The sequence below is a fragment of the Fukomys damarensis genome, unplaced genomic scaffold, assembly GCF_012274545.1.
Source record: "Fukomys damarensis isolate Sample0158 unplaced genomic scaffold, DMR_v1.0_HiC HiC_scaffold_39, whole genome shotgun sequence".
In the NCBI taxonomy this organism is placed as follows: domain Eukaryota; kingdom Metazoa; phylum Chordata; class Mammalia; order Rodentia; family Bathyergidae; genus Fukomys; species Fukomys damarensis.
In genome coordinates, this window is record NW_022900951.1 from 106,681,839 (window position 1) to 106,686,705 (window position 4,867).

Sequence of the window (4,867 nt, forward strand, 5' to 3'; positions counted from 1 at the left end):
TATGTATGTATATGTATATATGTGTGTGTGTGTGTGTGTGTATATGTCAAGTATATCAAGGAGAAGTTGAGAAATTGGCTGGAACAGAGAATCATGGCCTAGAATGCCAGGCTGAAGATATTGTCCATTGATTAGCAGGTGTTAGGGAGCCACAGAAGATTATAGATCATTAGGACAATGAAAGAGGTGTATTTCCTAAGATGGCTCTGATGACAGAACTGGCAGATAGTGTTTGTTTGTTTTTAAACAGTAGTTGAAGAGGGAGCATGGAGAATGAACATGAAGAAAATAGATCACTCTCTTTGGTGACCAGAAGCATTCAAAACCTCCCTAGAGAATACTTCTGGTACAATCAAGGGTTAGAAGTTGGATTTCAAAATCTTAAAGGGGGAAATGAAGGTATGGAAGGAAGGTCAGAAAGCATCAGGAACTTGAGGGCTCATAAGCCTGAAGGCAAAGCTTATGGAGTCTTGAGCATCTTGGAAGGTCGAGAGGAAGGGGCCCATGGAGAGGGAAACGTTGGAAATGAGGGCGAGAGCAGCTGATTCATAGAGTTCATGGAGGACACCACAATGGGACTCCGTGGGTTTTCCTTGGAAAGGAAAGTTTTTTATTCTTCTTTAGGGGGGATGGGACTAAAGGAAGAGAGATGAAAGGAATGAACCACAAGAAAAAGAAAGAGTAGAAATCTGTTCGGGCCTACAGGTGGTCTGTCTCAGCAGAATGCTCGCAACACCTTGAAGCTCGCCCATAGCCCAGGGTTCTTCCGTAAGATTTATGGCCCTACCAGTTCTCTTCAGCTTCAGTCAGAGACAACCTGACAGTGGCAGCAGCTCAGCCCTTCTCGCAGCAAGCTGACACCATTTCTGGTGGGCTTTAAACAAGTATAAACCGTTCTCCCCCGACAACAGGCTCCACTGGGCACCTAGACAGCCTCATTACACAACCAATTAAACTGCCATCACTCGAAAGGAATGGATGGCAGCGAAAGGTCTACTTGAGTACATTTTGCATTTCCACATTCACACCTATCACAGTCTTCAGCCAAGGGTTCCCAGCCATTGCAAGGGGAAGATGTAAACATGATTCACCTTCTCTAAGGCGGAGTCCCAGAAGATCTTACCAGACAGTAGGCCGGATCCCTCTGTCTTTGGGAATACAAAAGTGTCCAGACAGCTGTGTAAGGTGTGGAAGCTTAAACCTTTTGCTTTTTTGCCTCCATCTGGCCACTAGCATGTCAGCTTCTCTGTGTCTGGCCGTTCTGGTAGCTCCTGAGGGAGGCTCCCCGGATATTGAGCATAGTAAGCCAGAGTATGGGTTTTCCCCATAGAAGGGCTCCCGTCTTTTTTGTAAATATATCTTTTAGAAACTAATTTAGCTGGTTCCACTTAAATGACCTGGGAAATGACCCAGTAGAAGGACTGAAGTGGGGGAGAGAGGGATGTGCGGCAGGTATCACACTGCAGCAGGAGTGGCCACACTGGGCCTTTTTCCTCCTGCAGGAAAATGTTGACTTTCTAAGTGTAACGCACTTTCCCATCTACTTACTATGTTATTTAAATAAATTGCTTTGCTCTTGAGGGACCTTATACTCTTTGGTTAGTGAGAAACTCGTAGATTGGAGTCAGAAGGAGCTGTCAATGTGGAATCTAATAGAGTTTCCGTGTGGGAATATTAGGGGTCAGGAGCAACCTCACATTAGTTATCGCATCTTGTCATTAGATGACATGGATACTACTATAAAGAGGAAGTCTGGGGAGCACAAAGATGAAAGCGATAAATTGGCTAGAAGAAGTAGATTTCAATGTGAAAACAAGTGCTTCTATTCACGATGTGAACACCGAGCAGCTCTACGGACCGCTCAGACTTTCCGCTTCACTTGAACCTCTCTCCCTTTTCCTCCTTTACAATATTGTCAAATTTGGATTGTTCATTGGTTCCTTTTCAACAAGGTCAGCTCTTCTTCCCTAGTGCCCCCAGATGACAAGGGTTCAGTGCCAGCAGGGTAATTTTAATGCTGGCCTAAACAAACTTAATTAAGGAAACTGTCCTGTTGCCAACAATCACCTAGCACATTCTGAAGCCAAATTTAAAAGGGCTTGTGGATATTCTTTTGTTTGTTATTTACTATATTACTGTTTTCCTTCTTTCAGAAGGCAATACAGGAGCTTATTATTATGCTGATTCATACCCTGACCCCCTGTGTGACTTTGAATTACTTAACATTTCAGAACCTTAGTTTCTCTGAGGTAAAATGGAGATAATAATGGCACTCGCCTCTGAGGACGGTTGTGGGCGTTCAATAGGCTGACCACTGAGTGCATTGCACTCAGAAAGTAACAGTAAGCATGAAATAAATTATTATTTTGTCTTACGATGACTTAAAGCAAATATGTAATGAATTGAATGTGCATGTGTGTGTTTGAGGGTTGATTCAGTCCATTTGTCCTGGTTAAAGGGGTTTTGAAAAGGAAAACATAAATGTGAGGACAGAAGATAAGTAAAAAAAAACATTTCCTATGTAAATTTTAAGATTTCGTAATTAAGATTGTAAGCTAACAATGAGAGGGTCCTAACAATATGCTGTTCAAAGTCTTCAAAGCTCAAGACCAGACTATATGGGACTTTTGTGTTTTGTCACCCCAAACTTATTAATATTACTATTGCTGACAATATATATTTTTTTCAGTGCGTCAATGCTAGCACCCAGCAGTCTACGTTGGATATTAGCTGAGGTATGTAGCATCTCATTTCTTTTTGAGTAATTTCTCGATGGACACCTCAGAAGAGTCAGCACTTGGATTCCTGTGAAAATATAATCTCTTGGGCCTCCATCCTTAGAGATTCAATTCAGGGAGATTGCAAGGAGGTTCAGGAACTATGAGCACCATAGGTGATTAAAACCCCAAGGTCCCAGTCAGAATTTGAAAACCATGCATTACTGGAACCCACCATCTCCCCAGGCCAATGTGCCCTTGTCTATCCTGTGTTGCCCAAAGAACTCAAAAACACTCCGTGGTCTGAGATCCCTTAGCATGCTTTTGTGTCCTTGAATTGGCGTGGCTTTAGAGCACCAGGACACTTCTGCTTGTCTCCTGTAGAGCAGGGATGAATGAGTCCTTAAGCAAAGTTTGCCCTCTTCTCCTACCATGAGCTCTGCCCCACAAGCACCTGGCATCATTACCATAATTGTCTCCCAACTTCTGATTAGATACAAACATGACAGTAGCAATCATCTTTCATCTTCAACTTGTAATTGGATGCAATATGGTGATTATGCATCCTGATCGAAGGGCATTTCCATGAGATAATAAGTGCTCATAATAGCAATCTCCTTGGGATGCTTTTGCTTTTGCCTTTTAGTGGCAAAACTGTCCAAACTTCCCTTTCTCCAAAGGGAAAGCACTTTAGCATGCTGCTGATTTTGCTGTGATTTTTCTCATCAAACATGCATGCACACAGACACACAGACATTCTTATTGGTGTATTTCTTGTTAATTGGCTGCCTCTCATGGCTAGTTCTTCTCAGGCTCTCTCCTCCTTCCAACAGTTCATTTAATCCTCAGGTCACTTAGAATGCAATTGAGAAAAATGATCCATAAGTAATTTCTTTAGAGACTCATTTTTATTCTCTATCCATATGTAGCATCTCTTTTCCTTCTTTTGATCTCTTTCCTCATGGTTTCTTCCCTCTGTTAATAGAATTGCATCCGTGGATGTCTCACTCTCTTCCCACCCCTCTCTCTCTCTTCATCTGTAATTGGGGAGTTATCATGGCAGAGTGTAAAAAGCCCAGGCTCAGATCATCCAGTTCTGCCACTTCCTAGCTGTGTGAACATGGGGAAATCATCTCATCTCTCTGAGCCTAAGCTTTGTTTTTTGTCGGTAAATGGGAATTGGTGTGCTTATGGTATTGGGCCCTTTACAATATTGTTTGGAATAATAAATTACACTTATGGAAGGGAGGCTCAGAGTGAGCACCTACTTGTTATTGTTTTAATACTGATAACACAGACTTTTTTATGGTTTTGTTCTGTTTTAATTAGTTAATGTACGTAAGTAGCTCAAAACAGAACCTGGGTAGTTGCATAACAATTAACTGTCCTCTTCCCATTTGCTTTTTAAAAAATTAAATCCATAAAGTGTAAGAGGAGGAATCAACACTCCCTGGATGCAGAGGCCAAGATTTAAGGATGCCTCATATAAGGCCACCCTGAGTTAATGCAGTTGAGTTGTCAGTTGTTTCCAGTGTACCTGGCCTAATTGTTGCCACAGACAACAGCCCACACACTGCTCCATAGAAGTCCCTGCCTTTCTCTCTTCGAGGCCCAGGCCCAGTTCTGGCAACCCTTACTTTACCTTCTCTATCATTCTCTGTGGCTCGGTGATGTTGACACAAAGGTCATTGTTGGCAATCATTGCCTGCCTTCTGCCTCATTCTTTTCTCATGCTTGTGTCTCTTTTCCCTGTGTCACCCTCCTGGTGGCATTCAAGGCTGAAGAAGATGCTAAACTCAGTGTTATGTTCCTCTGCCACCCACCATGTGTTGAATTTTTATTTGATTTTTTAGCTGACTTTTCTCTAATTGAAAAAGATCATGGCATATCAGAGTTTGGAGGACATTTAGAGATCATAAGTGTAAGCCACTCATTTTGAACTTAAGAGAATTGAGTCTTAAAGATGTTAACTTATTTGTTCAGAGACAAGCAGAAGATTGACAACCCAAAGCTGGGGCTAGAGTCCAAGTCCTTGATAGCTGCTCAAGTGCTTATCCCTCCATAGCATAGTACCGATGCTTTAAAGATCCTCGTATTAAGCTGTAATTTACAAAAATCTTATTTATTTATTTATTTATTTATTTATTTAT

At 41.9% G+C, this 4,867-nt stretch overlaps 1 long non-coding RNA gene across 2 annotated transcripts in view; it reads left to right on the forward strand.

The window, feature by feature from the left end:
- LOC117284733 overlaps positions 1 to 4,867 on the forward strand; it is an 88,134-nt gene that overhangs the window by 52,388 nt on the left and 30,879 nt on the right. Inside the window, exon 3 of one of the 2 annotated variants that reach the window (XR_004515808.1) lies at positions 2,690 to 2,735. The exons of the other annotated variant lie outside the window; for it this stretch is intronic. This is a non-coding gene — a long non-coding RNA (uncharacterized LOC117284733). The remainder of the gene's footprint in view (positions 1 to 2,689; positions 2,736 to 4,867) is intronic. 2 annotated transcript variants of the gene reach the window in all.